Here is a 21,263-nt window from a genome sequence, read left to right as displayed (position 1 = left end):
AAATTCTGATTTCTGAGATTAATATTATTGTATTATGGTTAGTATTGTATATTGTTTGGGTGGTTATAATTTGTTTGTTTTGAGGTTTACTTTGCTATCGTTTATTCTCATTGATTACATTCGACAAGATCCTATTTACTGTTATTTTTGTTTGTCATCACTCATTTGTATTTTCTTTGGTTATTTTATTGTTGTTTATGCTTACTATACTTTGACTTGTTTTTGCTGCTTTTCTTTATTGCGCAAATAAACAAAATAATAAATAAATACTATCAAAGATGACAAAAGTAGGGCTCAGAAGAATAAAACTGTCCAAGACTGAAATCTTACATTCTACACACAGCGATATGAAGTTATATGTTTGCATGATTTTACATTTTCACATTGAATGTTACAGTATTTTTAGTCAAATGTGACAGTATTTATACCATTCTCCTTACAGTTAATAAAAACTGAAAGTAAAATTAGCAGGGGAAAAGTTATTTTATTAACTGAAACATAATAACATGATAACTAAACTATAATTAATAATACAACATGACTACACCAAAGAAGAATTGCAGGTTGTATTTCATTTTCCTTCAGTGTTGAGGGTTTAACAGTGTAATGGTTTGTTTGGTGACTCATATGTAATATTATGCCTTGTCACATTAGAGATCTTTGTAATAGCTGAAAAACTAAACTAAAACTTAAAAAAAAAAAAAAAACTAAACTAATGATAATAAAATAAACTAAAAATGAAATGTCAAAGCCCAAAAATAGCTGCTCCATCGAGATAAGTCAGGTCCTAGTCCATTTAATAAATAATACAATCAGTGTGAGTACACACACTAAGACAATGTCATGCGACCACAGTGTGTTGGCTAATCAAACCCGTATGTGCAATCGTGTCATTCAAGTGTTTACCTCATGACTGTTGAGACAAAAGCTCCTGTCATAACTTCACGTGGTTGCAACACTGCGTTTCACTGCATTAAAAACTACCTTTCTGTGAATTTGTTTTGGGTGAACCTTTCATATGGGAAACCGTCACCTGTTTGACAAATAACTCTCACTTTGTGCAACTGCTCGCTGCCGTACATTCAGATCCGTTGTACACTCATTTGTCATGGCAGCTGCACCTGTAACCCTAGACAAGTGTTTTTTCCTCCCTTTATTTACTGTTTTAATGTAATGACCTTCATGTAAAAAGACAGTGACATATAATTCAGTGATAAAATCAGAAGAAAATCAGTAAAAACCAACAATTTTAGCTTTTTATACTTAGAATATTTTAGATTAAATTAATAATATGCTGTGCTTTTTCAGTCTGACCAACAAAAAATATACTTTATATTCTCTGCCTATTGTAAATGTGAGTGTTTCTCTATCACAGTACAAACAACAGACGTATGTCCTTCACACGCAACCTTTTTTGACCAGTGTGAAGCTGACGACGTGCTATAGTTTGGAAGCTGGGAGGCCTGTGTACAACAGGAAGGTTATACCTGATATGGACATGAGAGCTACATCAGGGAGGCTCGAAGCCTTGTAAGGGAACATCTGGTTTTATCGCGGAATCAGTGCAGGCTCCTCTCATAAACACAACCTAACGCCTGAGCCCTGGAGCACTGGCCAATAACAAGCATGTGAACACAAACGCCATCCATCAGAGCTGAGCAGCGGGAGGAGGAGTTAACGGGGAAGTAAAGAGAAGTGAGACGGACACAAAGAACAGCGGAGGGGACGAGGAGAGCGGAGACCCAAACAGAAATAGTGCGTTAAGTAAATCATTTACAAGTGAGAGACCGACGCTGCTCCTGATTTCTTCTTCATGTATCACATTCTCCGAGCTGCCATTAAACACCTGTCAAGTGAAAGGTCAAAAAACAGAGACGGCCACTCCGAAGCAGCTCCACATCAGTCAGTCGAGCTGTTATCAAAGTACTTTGCGAGCACACTTTAAAAACGTAAGGTCATACGAGAGCAAGTCAGCCAAAGTTATGGGCTTCGTAGAAAACAAAAGGGTGTGTTTGGCCTGTCCTTTACTCGTCTTCTGTTCATGGTTTGAAGGTCTGGGCTAAAAGGTCAGCATCGCATGTGACGTTTTTTTGGTCTGGAAATTTCAATTAACAGAATATTTATCAAGCAGCTGTACTGGTTTACATAATCTTCATTTTCAGTGTCTTGCACATAGTTATTCTGTTAGAGCAGAAAACCACTTTTTTTATATATTTAATACAATTTAGAGAATTATCACTAGAGGGTCCAATCAAGCAAAAGTGAACATCGACATGAAAAAGTAAATATGTACACATCATTTATCAAGTGGGCTCATTTTTTAGCTAAAGATCTCTATTTTATGGAATTGTTATCCATTTTAAAATACCACTAACAGAACAGGAGAAGTGCAGAACCTCCTGCTATAGGCTGGAGTAAATTAACAAAAAGACATGCAAACTACTTTGAGAAATTAAAATTCTAAATAATGAAGTTTGTGAATTCATACCCTGGTCACATTTAAAAAGACTATCTGTGAACTGTTACTGAGAAATTACTTTTTATTTGTAATTTACCTATATCAGTAGGGACCACCATGAGTTGTAAATAACACTGTGTTAGTATTAAATACATTAAATGAAGCTTTGTGATTATATCTGGCTTGTTCTAAAAAAATAAGTCAACATTTCATCTGATCAAGTGAAAATGATCAACATGAAAAAGTAAATTTGCACACATCATTTATCAAGTGGACTCATTTTTTAGCTAAAGATCTCTATTTTATGGAACTGTTATCCTTTTTAAAATACCACTTGTAGAAAAAGTTAGAACTGATTTTATCGATTGTACTTTTTACACCATAGCCATAGCCCGAATCTGACGCTTAAAATACATCTAAAAAATTTGAAAATGTATTCAGTCTGTTGATTATATACATGATTGTTAAGTTTCAAGTATTAGATTTACCTTATTGTTTGATTATTGATATTTATGAGTTTAAACATTTGGGAGTTGCTTAAAAGGCCCTGCCCACATGTTATCACAAAAATACCATCTTTTAATTTTCAAGTTACTTGTAATTCAGATATTTGAGTGAAACTTTCAGAAAGTAATGATCTTTTGATACATTTTGGGTGATGCATATAATGGTAAAGAGTCGTCCATGTGTTACTATGGCAACCTGTCCACGTGTTACCACATTCTCATGTCAATAAAAGAGAGACTTTTCAATATTTTACTCCAAAATTTATTTTCAGCATAGTTGAGCATAATATCTAAAAGATTTTCTCCTACCCGATATCAATTTCTGTTGAGAACCACATGTTTCGAATGTTTGCGTAAAGCTTAAAAAATTGATGTCCGTTTCAAGTCCACGTGTTACCGAGTAGTAATTTGGCATTTTTCACCTAAAAATGTTATCTCCCCAAATTTTGTTATACATAATGTTAAAGCGCTTATAAATACCTACTTAAATATGAATAATACATGCATATCAGTTACTCTGATTACATGATAGAGACTGCTGAACAACAAATGTGCCCACGTGTTATTGCTTGATCGGACCCTAGACTGTATCTCTACGCATCTCAAATTAAGCCTCTTTTTGTTAAGTATTTTACAGTGAACTTAAATGTCTGTTTTCACCTCAAATAAGGCAATTGTACACACTGACAGCACAAAATGGCAGAGAGATAAAGTTAAAAAGGCCAGAGAAGACCCAAATATTGTTCTGGGAAACTGCAGGACACTAAACAAGAGATTAAAGTGGACTGACTTTTGGACTTAATCTCATTAGTGAATAATGCAGCCTTTGTGTGTTCATGTCATGTTTGGAGCACAATGATTTACATTTAAACTGTCTGAAATGAAAAACTTCTACAACTATACACAGTACAGCAACAACTAATAAATGTCCAATCGTGTGTTAATCCATGTCATTTTAGTCACCAGTGATGACTAATCTGTTCTGTTTCCTCTGTTCGGCATTAACAATTATGCTTTCACCTCTTAAAGATGCAAATCTGAACATAAGCAGGTGGGGTTTTTTTACTATTATGTAGATGTTGGTATACAAGTTCATAACAGGGGCTACATGCTCCAAATGCAACCGTATAGAGCAGTGCATCATGGGTTATTAGCAGTACTATTGCTAGGGTAACGTTTTAGCGAGTCTGTTCACAGTGATTCTTCAGTTTTTGTCGGCACTAAAGCTGTTCATTTATCCACTTTAACCTGTAGACGTTTGTGTACCATGTTTTGTTTCTGCTGTAAAGGTGTGATATTATATTTAAAATTAATTCATGACACATTCAGATAGTCTGGGTCCCAGGTGGACATGTTCCAACATCTTTATGATAGACTAGTGAATATGTAACACCATGAGCTAGAACAGTGTGACACTGGGCTGGAGACTTCAGAGTTCACAGAATAATGCTATGCACATGAACTTAAATTGACTTGAGAGTCTGGTTTCGACCGGCTCTATATGGAAAGTGTCATGAGATCATCTTTGTTATGATTTGGCGCTATATAAATACAATTTGATTGATTGATTGATTTGATTTAAAAGCTGTGAGAAAAAAGGGATGCAGGTTCACTTCCTATTTTTATTGAGAATAATTCATCCCCCGCTGCAATATATAGCTTTATTAAGAGACTATACTGGGTCGAATTCGACCATAGCAAGCTGCACTATATAACCTCCCTGGCGGTGGTAAAAATGTTGAAATTACTCACCAAATATACTTTGGCGGTCATTAATATACCTGTGTGGCTTGCCAAAGTAAAGTCTATGTGTGGGAAACACTGACTTACATAAATACATTATCACACAGACACCCAAAGTTTATCAGATAATAATGAATTAATTTCTCCAAAGCTCCACCACAAATACACACACTTTCCTTCCTGTATTTTTTTATCAGGCATAATTGAATGTAAACATTACCTCCATCACATGATTCATCAGTCATACTGGCTCCAAGACTGTTTCAACTGTGCCCAGGATATGTAATATCTTATTTTGTAGATACTTGTCTGCTTTTGATGCATTTAACTTACAAACCCCAGACCCACAACTGTCTGTTAAATACAGTGAACAAAATGTATCCTGTCTTATATAAGAAATGAAACAAACATGTAAGACCAGGCAAACTGCTCTGCCTGAAAAGTGTCTTTCCATGTGACCGGGGTCTTGACTTGTACCTCCACCTCAGTGTCTCATCTTAGAAACATGCCCCGTCAGCAGGCAGGGCTGTCTAGAGTGTGGGTCAGAACATAATGCTGGAACCACCAAGATCAGCATTTAACATTTGTAAGTATAAACTTAGAGCTCAGCGTGCTCTGCCTACATCACCATAGACAGATGCCACATGGTATAAATACTGGAACACTAGCCGACAGTCAGAGTCAGAGTCACACAAACAAACCTGAGGTAGGTTTACTAAACAAAGTTAAGGAGACCAAAGGTGAGACCTACGTGTACCCAGTTTACCAAGATTTGTGTAGTATACAACATTTTTTGGGAAGGACTTCAGATTTCTCTGTATTCAGATGTAATATAAGGCCTAGAAAAGAGCACATCAGTTCAGCAAACAGGACACTTGATATGTTATGCTCATGATCATCATAAATTACTCAACTGCATCTGTGGTACATTTATATCTATACACAACCAGCACTGGCCTTTCATGGCGCTACCGAGTGGGCTTTGTTGACAACATTAATGAAGCCTCAACAGTTGCACATTCACTTGCATGAAGTGCAATTTATTTTAAGGATGAGTTAAAAGTGAAGGCAGTTGTTTTTTATTATTACACAGCAGTATGTATTTTGATTCCAAACACAGGAGGATCTCTTGCCAAAAAGATCTAATTTCTGAGCATATTAACAATTATTTAACAAGCAGTGAGAGAATTTGTACATTTACATTTTAACAACTGCTATACCTGTATTCACCTTCCAACAATGAAAGCTGCATTTTGCACCCTTTTCTGTCCATCATAATTTGCAGCTTACCGGATGCGTCCAAGTTCTTGCATTACCTAGCAACAGTAACACGAAACCTTCTATACACTTTATGACGCAAATACTGCATCTTTAATCCAGGCCTACCCCCAGCCAACTCCTGCTGTCTGCAGGCGAACACCCGGCGCTTAATGCCCAGCATCTGTGATGCCAAGCCAGGGTGCCTGTTGCTGTTATGTGGCATCAAGTCCACTGTTGATCCAGTTTATCCTTTGATACAGGGTCAGGACAGATAAGGACAAAGGAGGGTCACACCACAACCATCTATCAACTGCAGACCACTCTGGATTTTTGTGTGCATGTGTGTGTAAGAGGCAGTTTCTACAGTATACTGATAGAATAATAAGCTGATTATTAATGTTTTAAGATTCTATCACTTACTATGTGGTACCCCCCAAAAGTTGAAACGTCAGGAGCAAAGACTGTATAATGGACAGAGAAACTGTGATGTCTGCCATTGATTTCTGAGCGGCTGTTCTGAAGCCAGTAGTTAGTGATTGGTTTGTTGCCATACTGGCTTTTTGGAACCAGAAATGACCATATTTGGACAAGAGGGGTGGAGCTACAGGAGCCCGAGGGGTCATAGGTGAGCTAATGCCAAACAATACCTTACCTAGTTGAAAAAATGGTAAACTTCATCAAGTGGAACCTGTAAATCGCAACTATGGTCGAACTGTATGTCAGGAAAAAATGTTTTTATTAAATATTTGAATTGGCAGGTGAGTGAGCTGTCAAACATATCTGTCAGTCAAACTAAGATGCAACAGACATCATGTTTTCTATTTGCCCTGAGATCTAATTAATGGAGGAAAAATGTAAAGATCAGAGTTTCCTATTAATGAATTAACACTATTACACCGTGTAAAGCTATAGTCTATTTCACTTTTTAAAATATTGCAGTGAGCAGAGACTCACTTGATCATGTTGACAACCATGTAAATTCTTTAACTTGTGAAATACAATGCAGGGCAATGAAAGAAAAACTAAAATATATTAAACAACATACTCTTGTGTGCATGCACATCTATGTGCAAAAACCAAAACCAAACCAGACCCAGAACCAGCAGTGTCTGACACCATGAGAGCCACAGCTACTATGATGAGATGAGTATGAATGTTGGTGTTTGCTGTTTATTTGTTTATTATTGATGGTCAATATCCGACATTTAGTTTTACAGTAAACCGAGTGCCTCATCCACAGCTAGCAAACAAACCCAGTAACTTTTATAATAACTTTGCAAACTTACACTCAATATTTATTGAACATAATACATGCATGTGATGAAGCACAGTGTCAACACGACACACGCAGACAGAAATGATGGATTTACCACGGTAACAAGGATGCTCTGTGGCTGCTGCTTGCTGTAAAATTACAGCAATCTCAATAATGAAATGTAGTAATTTAATAATTTAACATATTTAACATTGTTTTTGGAAAATATCATAAAAACAAACACAATGAACCCATATTATCAACTAATCTTTTCACATAATGTTAATTTAATATATGGTTGATATAAGGGGTGATGAGACCCTAACCCACCCCCCCAACCCGTGCACCACAGATGACATATGACTGTGGGAAACACTGAAGCTTGACCACCACAGTACTTCTTAAAAGGTGAAAGCAAAATGGTTGAGACTGGAATGACTCCAGGAAAACAAGGATTGACTTGGTATTTTGGGAGGTAAATCCAGTGTAAGTCCATTGGAGCCAGGTCAGGTCTTCTCGGGGTCAACTCCTGCTGCATTACAACTTTAAGACAAAGCGGTTCATCACAGAGGAAGCTCCCCACAGTGACATAAAACGGTGCTGCATCTTATATGTTCATATACAGTCAATGTTTGGGAGAGAAAAACTATTAGAGAGCTCATGGGGCTGGAGTTAAATCCAGTAACTTTAAATCAGTGGTTCTTAACCTGGGTTCGATCGAACCCTAGGGGTTCGGTGAGTCAGTCTCAGGGGTTCGGTGGAGGTCAAGAGACACACTCAACAACAGCAGAAGTCACACTGACTTGCAGTAAATATTCATTATTATTGTAGCCTGATGGAAATTAGGTGATGGGTGTGTGTTGAAATGTGTGAATGCGCATATGAAACTGGTGGGGTTCAGTACCTCCAACAAGGTTAAGAACCACTGCTTTAAATAATTTGGTCTGACAGATACATCAGACTAAAGATAATAGTTGATGTGTTTCTGGTGAGCCTGGTCACTAGAATATAGCTGACTATATTTACTCACTCCAACAGTTATCCAGCTTCAATTAATCAGCTATCAGCTTTTCCCTGCTCCAAACTAGGGTTTTTAAAATGGCCTCAGTAATTCAGTAATTACTTCAGTAATTAGCTCTGCAGACATGACGCACACAAAAGAAGAAGCACAATGCAACTGAATCATACTAATTGTTGCAAAGTGTTGATAAAGAACAATGAAACATTTCATGAGTTACGAACACCCTATTATTTTAACCTGAAATGTATATAATAAGCTGTTTGTTTGGGCCACTCAAACAGTTCAGATTTCGTGTGATGTCACCAGAGAGAAAGGCAGGGGAAAGAGAGGAAGAGGAGGGTTGGCAGGGAAAGAAAGGATGATACAGGTCCCAGGAATTGATTACACTGAACAATGGCGAGCAGATCAAGAGCAACCTTGGCCGGATGGGGGAGATATCACGCTGAAGCTCAGAGACCTCTGTCAGACAGAAATCTATCTAAAAAATCTTACTTACATTATGTGTGTGGGGGGGTGTCTGGCATTTGAGCCTATGTGTATATGTGTGTGTGTTGGGGGAGGGGTTAAAGTGAGAAAGAAACGGAGACAGCGACAGACTAAAGAAAAAGTGGAGAAAAGGGGGTGGGGATTGGCTCGGAGCATTTTCTCCCAAAAATGTGTCTAAACCTCATCATTCCACTTTGACAGATTTACTTTACCCAAAGTCACTCAGAATAAATTGTGCACAGTTATTGGAAATGGCGATTCTGTTGGTTGAAGTTAGGGTTTTCATTGCAGTGACTAATAGTGGTTCACAGTTTTGCCCTTTTCAGTGGGATCTGCCCTCAGCTGCTAAACACACACAAGCCCTCCTCTGTAGCTGCGGCTGACGTCAACCGTCACTTAGCAACAGCCTTTTGGTGTAAAAGCAGCAGTGCTGACACCGTTTTCAAAAGAGGCGCACAGAGAAAGACAGAAAGAAATTCAGAGAGAATGAGAAACAGAGACAGAGCATGAAATGACAGAGAGAAAAGTAAGGAGGAGTACATTTTTTGCCTGATCGCTGTGTAATGTTTATCTGAGAGGGAAAAAAATGTTAATTGTAATCACTTTATTTACCATAAAAAGCTAAAATCACTCCTGCATGACTCCCTTTAAATGACCAAAACAAGGTTTTAGACTACTGAAAGAAAGGATCACGCTACATCAATAAAGTTTTCTGGAAACTATTTAGAGTCAGTAAAAATCTCAGCCGTGAAATCAATGACTAAAACAATGAAAAATAATTACTACAGCCTTCACATTTAAAAAAAAAAAATCACAACGGCACTGTAATTTCAGCATGTGCAGCACACATCTATGTCAGAGCAGTTGAACCATTCCGACTCTCAACAAGCCTAGGTGTGCGTTCTCCACCTCTACTTTCATCCTGTCACTGAGCTGAACAAACAGTCAACCCATGCAAGGTTCAACAACCTCATCCTGAACTTAAAAGCCAAGCCATCTGAAATGTTTGCATTTGTAGGAAACCTTACTGGTGTAATCTAAAACATCTAGGATGAACTGAGGGAAAGATTTCTACTGTCCCCTGAAGTGTAATCAAGTTACAAACATAGCCAGTGTTTTGGCATCACTTGTTATTCACATTTTCATTTCACATAATGAAAACAGGCGAAGTATGAGAGGTCGCACAAAGAGGGAAAAAAAAGGTCTAAATGGCTCATTACTTAGTTGATGATGATAGCAGCTCGGCATCCCTGTCTCTAGTCCAACATTCTGGGCCTCAACAGCACACAAATAAGTTTGGAACAGAAAATAATACCAGCAAAGAGATGAGGTCAGAATATAACAGCAAGACTCATTAAAGAGAAGTAGGACGGACGGACGGACACACTACACAGCACTTTAGGGTCAGTTCAGACAGAGCAAAGGCAACGACTACATTGAGATAAATAACAATAAATTACAAAATATTTCATCAACAAAATGCTGAAGAAAGAGACAAAATAAATCCATGTGTAATTATTTTGTGAGCACTCTTTTGATGGTGACTCTTCAGACACCAGAGTCATTAGGCTAAGCTCTGGTAGACCTATCATGAAAACTAAAGAGCTGCAAGCTAATTGCTGGTGATCATGACGCAAACCGTTTCCAGGGCAACCCGAGTTTTGGAGTACCCGCTCCAGCATTTCCTCATCTGTTTGCACTCACACCAGCAGGCTGACAATGCAGTCGCTGCATCCTGTTTCACTCTGCACTCAGCCAAACACGCAGTACCTCGCTCAACTTAACCCTTTCAACCGGTCCGACTGCAGCCGATGAAAAATTAAAACTAGCGCTGACCTTACAGGAAATTCAGACCAATATTATTTACAGACATACCAGGCATTGTGATGGTAGAACATCCACTAAAAAATCATTTTAATCGTCACTTTTAGAAAAATACATTTCTATTGTCTTATTTTAAATAGAATCTAACAATAGTTCTGCTACAGAAAACTCCTGGAAGGGTCATATTTACAGATGTGGATTCAGTTCTGGATTTTGCATTCATAAAAATGTTTACCTGCTATCAAAGCTACATGTGGCATCAATGAGCAGTTGCTAAGCAATGAATTAGGACATGTTGGTGTTGATATCACAAGTGTTACACAAGCTCCTAAACATAGGTTAACTTCACACGTCACTCTCCTTTAGTTAAACAACAGCTCAGTTGAAGTCACATCTTATCAAATATAACTGTACTATAGAGAAATGTACATTAATTCACACACACACGGCAGGCTTAGTGTCAGCCTGAAAAATAACACTTGCTGTAATATTATGCATTTTACTTAAATACTAAAATAAAATGGATCAGAATGGATTACGATAATGTATATTTTAAAAAATCTGTTTAAAATCATTTTAACTGTCATTAAATAGATAAATACATAGAAACTGAGGAGCATCCAAAGCATGTCTTTACAGAGCATTTATAAATTTTTACACCTCATTGAAAAGAAACTATCCTCAAAAAACTGTCCAGAGAATTTACTGAAAAATAGAACCCTTTACTAAATTATTATTAAGCTGCAGCTTAACACACCTTTTAAATCACTGTTGCCTTTTAAAGTATTTGTTTTTGTTTCAGCTTTTTTTTTCTTTTATTACAAATACTGAGTGACAAAAAAAAATAAAATAAAATAAAACAAAAATCGGCAGACTTTAGTGTGTAAAGAGTTAAGGCAGTATATGGCCCAGATAGTATCTCATTCAACCGTTATCAAAACACACTTTTACACAGAGGTGGAAAATTACCACAAAAATTGAGTGCACATCTATCCACACACATACAGCATATGAAACAAATAATCTATATTTTAAAACCACTTCACTATTAGATTTTACACACCTTGCCTCCTTATTCCAGTATTATAATCCTGAAAGGGGACACGGTTCACTAAACCACTGTTCTGATATAATTGTAAACCTTAAAATGCAAAAATGTCCCCAAAAAAATCACAACCTTAATTATGAAAAATAAATTACACAAATGAATAAATTAACACACATGAATTAAATGTAAAAGTCTAGTTTGTCCTGATTTCCTGGAAGAATGTACCAAATGGTGTAAAGTTCAATTCTCCGTAGCACCTTTTTCCACCCTGAACACTCCTTCTATTGCACACTGTCTGGAGATGGACAATTCCTCCCCTTCTCATCTCTGCCGGAGGCAGACACTATATTCTACAGGGCGATTAATAAGACTTGGCATTTTTTTTTCTTCTTTGCAATCACCCTGTGGTACGTCACTGGGTTGTGACGTCAATGTTATATCATTCCACATGGCTTTACAGCAAGCGAACGTGACAGCTGAGAGCTGCTCTGCGTTTTCACTGCTCTCCCTTTCAACCTTTCTCTCCGCAGCATGCTTCTGTGTTCTCGTCTGGATGGGGGGTTAGTTAAGTGTATTATTCACCCCTGCCTGCCCCCATAGAGACGAAACCACACCAAAAGAGGGCCTTCTCCCTGAATTCAGCATCGCATTGTGAGCACTTCCGCTAAGGTTGTAGTCTTGAAGAAGAGCTTTTTAGAACCCTGTCGTCAAGCTCAAATAGAATAATCCCACTTAACAAGCCCAACCTGCACTGCATTTTCTTTATTTCAAAAATGACTGTGGTTCAAGTGCCGACATAATTTTAAATAAGTTACTGCTTAAACTGGACATTATTATCATTGTTTTATAAAATGGACATTTGAGGTAAAAGACACTATCCACCTAAACAATCACACAGACTCTTTGGATATGTTTCTAATTTGGAAAAAACCTGCACTTTAGCTACAAATTTATTTTTTTCAACTTTGTCTGCAATAATACTAAATTTTAAACTTAGTATTTCTTTTATTTATTTACAGACTCAACAAAATTACAAGTTTTTTGGGACTTCTTCAATGTATGAGAATCAAAAGACTAAAAGACTGCTTTCTGCATGTGTTCTGGACAATATCATAAAAATATGCTCACAGTTAATGCAATAAATGTAGGATTCAGAGGAGCCTAGCCCTCAGACTTGCAGTCAGTTCATAAAGCTTTGGTTGTGTAAGAGGTTTTGAAATGTTGTGGCACAGTGTAAAACTAAGTCAAGGTTGGACAAAAACTGGAACGTAATTTACAGCCATAAACATGAGCGTGGTAAACAACAGCATAAAATATTGATTTTCAGGAAATACACTTTTTAAAAGAAATTTAAGATCGACTTTTTTGTGTGTGAGGATCTGGTGACAGAGACAGAAACCTTCATCCTGTAGTGCTGCAAATGAGCTCTAATGATTATTTCAGTTCATTGTGGGTAATGGTAAAAATGGCAGCAACCATGCAGCTCTTCAGTCAAACACATGTAAGGATTGCATCTCCGTGTGCTCAGCTACACAGAAAAACACCACAGCACAGTCACAAGTAAACAGAGTGAGTGACATGACGTCAAAAATTAAAAAGTACAAGAAAAAACTGACAACTCAATATGTTTATTATGTTCTATTGCCTTCTACAGGTGTAAAATGATACACAGACTGTGCGTTGGCATTTGTTGATACCGTCAGTACTCATTTGTAAACTTGACCTCCAATTTAAGAACCCTGTTTATGGACTAGTTATCTCATAAGGGATCATGGCTCATGTGTTTCTTGGAAAATTTTGCCTTAAACAACAGCTTTGTTTCTCAGTACAGTGTATACGGTAATTTGGTACGCATACCAACGTTAAAAATAGCTTTTAAGTAAACTTTACCACAGAAGACCTTAAAAATATGACAATAAGGTCTTGGAAAATAAAAACTAAAATCTATGGCTGAGAAAATGTCATTTTCCCAACAAAATACAGATTTATCAAGTTTAAAATTATTCATTTAACACATATTATGCTACAGATTTGTCAATTACAATCTCTCACGAATGATTCTCACACGTTCCCTCGTAAACATTTTGGCTGATAGTAAAAACACTGCTCGGCAGCTGAGGATGAGACAAAGACTTGACTTATACCTGTAGATTTATCAACTGTTCTTATCCATCTCATTCTTCATTTTTAGTTTTCTGTGTGTAAAAAGGTACACAGCAAGCCTAAACAGGTTTCAGCATCAACACAACTTATTATCTCAACAGTTTAAACACACATGGTTGCTCCAATCCACACTATATGATACAAATTTGTTCAATTATACAATTTACACATAAGTCTGTAAGCTACGGTTGCAGCTACATATTTTAAAATAAAAAAAATGACTTCTACAGCTGTCTTATTATCTTTAGTGTAAGTTTAAAGGGGTCATATTTTGCTAAACCCACTTTTATTAGTCTTTGGTACTTTTATTTGTGTATTTGTGGACCCTAATAGTTCCAAAAGGTTGAATTTGAACAGCCCAGGTGCTACAAAATTATCTTTATATTAATTTTGGCAAAAATCAAGTAGATTTCCCCAACCTGTTTTAATTCCCGCTTAATTTGTTAGATCTATAACTAGTTACATCACGACATTTGTACATATAAGGTCAAGACTTCCGATGAACATTTCTCCAAGTACGCCACAACTGTTTATCAGCAGCAGTGGTTATAATAAAAACTGAAAATATGTCCGAACTTCAAGTTGATTACCTAAAATGTTCAGTTGTTGGTTGAACGGGACAGAGCAGCACAGCCAACAACCTGGAGAGGGTGGGGCATCAAGTGGCTCATTTGCATTTAAAGGCCCAGCGCTTAAAACGACCTTTCTGGTGTCATTACTCAGAAATAGGGTTGAAGATTGACCTGTGGAGTTGAATTAATGAAGAATTCAGACCCAAGCCTAGCATTTACAGTTTATGTAGACCACAGGGATGTTTTAAAATGCATTATTCCATTTAAAAAAGTACAATATCACTTCTTTATGAGTGTGTAGGTCATGTCCATATGGCCTCATTTTCACACTTATCTTTTCTGAGCTGCATTTTATGACTATTGCCCACTGCTCTTTATGATACATGATAAATAATCGTACTTCACTCTCGTTGTTGTCAACGTCAAAGAATACAGCACTGAAAACACAGAAATGCACTGTTAGACAAACAGACTGCAGACGAATGCACAGTATACAGAAAAAACTCCAATGTTATTTGCTGAAATCACACTTGCTATCTATGTAATTCATTCTTGTGGTGCCGCCCCCCCCATTGTCTCGTGCTTTGACATCACAGTGCATGCGTCATTTGCATAATGAGCATTTAGGGCCACCTAGTTCTGGTCAGAAAAACACACCAGTATCGATAAAAGGTATTGATAATCTTCAGATGGTTTGGATTAGCCTATTTAGAACCGGTTCTCGAAATCTCCACAGTGGAAGTTTAACACAAACAACAGCAGACGCCTCTGTCTAAACATCAGAGAGATGCTGATACACCGGTCATGTTTTATTCATCCATATCTTCATCTGTACCTGCGCTTGCAAAAATTTGATCTGACATGTTAACGCACTTGATGGTTTACATACAAAAAAATTTGAAATGTCCAAAGGGTTTCCACAATACACAAAAAATAATGAAATAAAATAAATCTAAGCTCCCAACCTGATGGACTGAACTTGTTGAATTGGTAATAAAGCTGGGAGATCCTGCCAAATGATCACTTGATGATCTTTAGAGGTAAAATCACAATCCATGATCTGATACACGTTTTCGCTCCTGTAATAAATTGTAGGTGGCAACCTGTTCTGAATCACATAAAAGAGGTAGATCCCTCACTTATTCCACAGTAGTCTTATTAATACGAGTTTGTGACTAATATCTGTGTTCCTTATTTATTTATTCACTAATATTTTTGTCAATTAACCTTTTGTTAATGGTGCAACAGAGTAGGAATGTTCATGGGTTTGGGTATAAAAAAACAAAAACAAAAACAATGACTGCATTATGATTTTCTGAATGACTCGATATGAATAAAAACACAAATTGTAGGTGAATTTCTGTCAAACTCGAACATGTCTTTCTCCAGTTTTCTCACCTTTAAGGCTCATTTATGCTCGCTTTACATACAAAAATAGGTATGTCTGTTCCTAACATTGACAAGTGTCACTGTCCTCATACTTCCATGTGTCCAGTGCACTGGAATGAGTGTTTCTCATTCAATCCACCAGAGGGTGCTGCTCTTAATTACCATACTGGTTAAATACCACGAAGAAGAGTAAAGTTTTTGAGAAGAAGAAAGTCAATAATAATAACAAACATGGCGACGACAGAGATGGTTTTACTAATGTGGATATCAATGTTGATATTCAGAAGGGTAGTTGTCATAAATATGTCGCTCTTTGAAAACTACCACTATTTGTGGAAATTATTCTCTTCATATCTCAACACTGCCTCCGTGGTTCTGCTCCATATTCTCCATCTGGGTACGTGTCCACAAGCTCCAAGAAAATGGATAGAATTCCGTAAGGAATGTACGCAGAGGACGGACAGAACACTCCGTCCGTATCCGTCTGCGTCTTTAACATAGAGCATAAATGAGCCCTTAGGCTGTTTATGGTGGCTTCTACTTGTTGTGACTAGAAATTCTGCATTTTTGCATCATTTTGAACAGATATTACAATATTCTGACGATAGTAAACACCAGTCCACATTTTCTTAGCTTTACATACATCTGTGATAGCCACAGTGTTAAAATTAATTACCTTGACTGTGGCCTAATTTGTCCCACTGGAGTTTTGCAATGACTCAAAAAGGTATTTCACTTAGACACAAGTCTAAAGCATCTGTGTAAATCAGCCTCGCTTTATCTTGCAGAAGCCGGACCTGCTGCCCACATTTACAGTAATTCTTCACTGTACACAGTCATCTTTTCACCAGTTATTTCTTCATCAGCTGCAAAACAATTTATACCAACTCTGCAAGCTGAAATGGACTAAAACCAAACACTTAAGAACAAAAAGGCATTTACGCATCCTTATAAATGTACAAAAATAAACTGACATGGATAGTGACCTATGCCAGTGACACAATCCCACAGACACAGCACACTGACTGTATGGATTAGTGCAATAATTAAGTGTAAGATATTGTAAATAAACTGGTAAAAATGCCATTTAAAACAAATGTAAACTGAGTAGGAAAGTTTTGGTAGTGCTGTTATTTTAATTTTTAATAAGATCTGTATAATCTCTCTGAAAAATTGATAATATTAAGATCGATCACAATTTAAGATTATGAGATCTTTCAGACCTAATAGGTACAATTTAGTTAAGTGCTACTACAAAATAACGAGCTGTGTTGAAGTATTGAGATATTACTCATTTAAAAAAAAAAAAAAAAAAGTGTCAATATAACACATACATGTGTTTTCTTTTGCCAACTCTGATTCTCTCTCAGGACTCACAGAGAGGATAAATACCACAGGTAAAGTGGAGAGCACTGTGCACTCCTTTGTCTACAAACCCAATTAAGAAACAGTTCTGACAGTGTTGGAAAATGTTTCTCTAAAGAAAGACATGAAGGGATTCAGATACTTCACGGTTTACGGAGCAGAACAGAATTTTAAAAACTGAAAAAATGTGTTTCAGCATGATAAGGGCAAGGGTGCCAGCCTAAACACCATGATCTCTGATCCCTCAGACGACACAGCATCACAGACCACCCCTCATGTATCTGATTAAGTCTGATGTCATGGTGCCATAAAACTCATTTCCAGGTCCAAACAATCAACCACAGTGAAGCCGGTACGCTCCTGTATTAGAACTCCTATCTCTAGTGAGACACAAGTTAGGATTCAGAAAGGGTTAAATTAATTTATTTATTTGTGCAATGTTCCACAGTCAATGTTTAAACTATAGTAGATCCATATAAGTATTTAAATACAGTTTCAGCTCCTAGTCCGTTAACAGCAGTGCATCACTTCACTTTGTGTTCAGGTGTGTGTTGACATAAATCATTACTTTATTTACCTTCTCCTGAACTGGATAGCACAGATAAAGGGCTGACAAACAAAATACAAATTGTGAAAGGGTTACACACCTCATAAGAGCCTTATTCTATATCAGGATAATCCATAAAGGTCCACTTTGGCAGATGCAGTGGGAATTAATGTTAGTTAGCTAAGGCGCTAACATTAGTTAGCTAACAGCTAACATTAGCTAACGCCAAACTTCCCTTTTTTTCTCCTTCGATTATGACTTGTAACTTGACTTATCAGTTTCACTCTGCTCCTCTGCTCTTTATCATCACATGTAAAGTTGTAGAATGACAACTGGATGTGTTTTATGGACACAGGGACACAGTACAGCAGTAGATTGAATACAGAGGAATAAACAGAAGTGGAAAAGTGACACCACAGCTATACAACCTGATAGCTCATAGAAACACAGGAACCAAAGAGTACTGTAGAAAAGTTTTGTCACAAACACTATGATTAGTAGATAAGTACATAATAAAGAAAGAAGAAAGAAAGAAAGAAAGAAAGAAAGAAAGAAAGAAAGAAAGAAAGAAAGAAAGAAAGAAAGAAAGAAAGAAAGAAAGAAAGAAAGAAAGAAAGAAAGAAAAATCACATTCCCAAATGTACAGCTCCTACAGGAAGCCTTACATGAACTGTGCTCAGAGGTGTCTCATCACACAATAGAAACGTGGATGGTGTTCAGACCAAATGGACGTTGTGTGTTCTGAACCAAAACAGAAAGAACCATCTGGACTGTTAACCAGCAATACGTTCAGAAGTCAGGGTCTGTCACGGTCTGGGGTTTTGTCTGCGATTCACCATTAATGCTGGAAAATATATCGACACATCTCAGGAGGGACGCCCAGGCATATTTCAACAAGACAATGTAAAATTACACACACACTAAAAAAAACGGCCTGGAAGAGTGAGTGGGTGTTGGACTGGCCTGATGCAGATTCCACTTCCCAAGAGTGAATATGTGGTACGTCTTGAAATGCAAAATGTGACCCCACTGATCCCACACTGTTGCACACCTTAAGACTTTTGAAGTGTGTCAGAGGTTTAAAGTTCATAAGAAGAATGGGACAAAACTTCACCTGGTGTCTTCAGTCCCTGAATGTAATTTAAGGGTTGTGAAACGAGACCGCACTGTTACAAAGGGCTTCTTTCGAAAAATCAATAAATGAAATGCATCGAAACAGTGAATGGTGTGGCGTTGTTTTGGTTTTAGTGTACTACAGCTCAAACATAATTTATCAATCACTGTTTACTTTCACACAGTCTCAACCGTTTCTGATTGAGGATTGTACTTTTCAAAGTCTGTCACTGATTATTGTCAAAGCTTAGTTGCTTTACCAGTAGTAAAACACTGATGTATGACTGTTAAACTGTTGACAGCATCTTCAGGGTGTCTCTTAATATTATATCATCTTTAAAAAAACAAAGCATCAATTTAGTGTCATCTGTGCAAGACTGAACCGTTATACAAGCATTTTCCCACTGTGGTGGTAAACCCGCTCTATGTGAAAGCATCTTACTGTTTACCAAAAACACCCCCCTCTTTGCAGCTGAAAGGCTACAGTAAAGTGTTGTCTGTGTTGTGGTTGAAATGTGTGTGAAGACGGAGAACATGTGTGACATCAGCAGTGAACCCTGACTGACTCCTTTTGAAGCCTTTCTTTTTGCCTCTTGTCTTTTGGTGATGCAGGGACTGTCCATTTTAGCTTGTAGTCACGCACATATCAAGTCTAATAAAAAGATTAATCCTCATTCCCTGTATTCAGAATTTCACCAATAGCAACAAATTCAATCAGTAGATAAAATTGAGAGCATGAGACGTGAGAATCTCAGCTCTTCCCTCCATCACTGTCACACAGTTGTCCAGGCTACAGTTCCTGTGTGTGGGATCTATCCCAGCATGCGCTGGGTGGAACACCCCAGACAAGCTGCCAGTAAGGTGCATTAGAGGGCTCCCACCTACAGTCAGACAAACACGATCACCATGACTATTGGCTGACCTGATGTACACAATGTGGACTGTATTTATGTTTCATCATTTTCATCAAGTCAGAAGACTAAATACTAAACAAAACAACAAAATAATTCCACCCAATGCAAATACTGATTTTTTTTTTTTAATGTATTAATACCGTTTCTGTTCTGTTTATATTGTTTGTTATTTATTTCCCTATATGTGTTTGTGAACTCTTCAAAATACATACAAAATTAATATTAGATTAACACAGCTATTTTAAAGTATATCAGTCCTTCATCACATTTTTTTTGAATGACCACAAACTGAACAATATACAGTCAAGAAAAAAATATAATACAACAGATAAATATGGGCCACTGTCATCAGTAAAATTGAATCTTACAGGAAAATACCAATATCCGGCCAATATATCGGTGCATTCCTATTAAATATTTAAGCACTAAGCACTTATCCACTTTTGCACATAGCTACCCTGTTTGGTTGTTTGTTTGTTTTAACAGAAGGGTAACATAATGTTATTTGGGGCATGGAACAGACTCTTAAGCAGAACCTAAACTACACAATTAATATACCGGGGGGAAAAAAAGACTTGCCCATTAAAACACATATTACTTCTTTGAATCATGTAAAATCATTGACATCCACTTGGCTAAAACTATTTTCCCTACAAGGTAAAAATGGTATCATGTGGAACACTTCTGGCACATTTATTGTGTTGAGGTACACATTACAGCTACGTATAATGAGGTTGGAAAAGGACCTCCGGCTTATTAAGCAGGAGTGTGTCAGTGTTGTCCATGACATCACTGAGTTTTAGACTGAAGCACATCCTGAGTTAAGGAAATGCTCTAATTACAAGAACAATTTATTTAACCACAAATACTCACTGGAGAAACACACTGGATTTTTAAGAAAAGATATAAATAACTAAAGCCAAGTCTATTTATTTACCTTAAGCTGAGAGCTAGGTTTGACTTATTATTTTGTACTTCTGTACCTGTATTCTAGTTTCATTATTGTTTATATACTTTTTATATAATTCCACTTTGCTAGTCACATTTGTTCTGTAAAGCTTAAGAATTACATGTGGATCTCACAGCCTATAATGATGTTTAAAGAGCTTCTTATATGATCCAACCTGTTTCTCTGTTACACTTTCCATGCGCTGCTGAAGGCCTCCCACCTCAATGTGACTGCTAATCTGCTAATAGCCTAAAACACAATGATGTGAAAAACAACTGCTGGAAATAGCATGACTGAGACAAACTGGATATGCATTTTTAGTTCTCTTATCATTTCTAACAAAGCATGAAGGACACATAAACAATGTGTGTGAACTGACATGTTGGCGTCAACTAAAGAACACCACGTTTTGTTTTTAGATGTATTGTTTAAAAAAATAATAATAAAAGCATTATCATCTGCGATGCCTGCAAACAAATTAAGGCAACAGTTTGCATCAGCACTTTTTCCACAACACATTATATGCAACACGATAGTGTGAATTTTGCATGGCTCTTACAGCTCTATATATGTATTGGTTTACAAAACTGAAGCCAAGTAGAAAGGCTCATGGCTGTGGACCTGTTAGCTACTGTATGTAAACAGACTGG

General features: G+C 37.1%; 1 protein-coding gene across 2 annotated transcripts in view; it reads right to left on the bottom strand.

The window, feature by feature from the left end:
- Window positions 1–21,263, bottom strand: part of pde3b (phosphodiesterase 3B) — a 54,922-nt gene that overhangs the window by 31,967 nt on the left and 1,692 nt on the right. The window lies entirely within an intron of this gene.

The sequence above is a fragment of the Sphaeramia orbicularis genome, chromosome 3 (genome assembly GCF_902148855.1).
Source record: "Sphaeramia orbicularis chromosome 3, fSphaOr1.1, whole genome shotgun sequence".
Taxonomy (NCBI): Eukaryota; Metazoa; Chordata; class Actinopteri; order Kurtiformes; family Apogonidae; genus Sphaeramia; species Sphaeramia orbicularis.
This window is presented reverse-complemented; position numbering and strand designations above follow the sequence as displayed.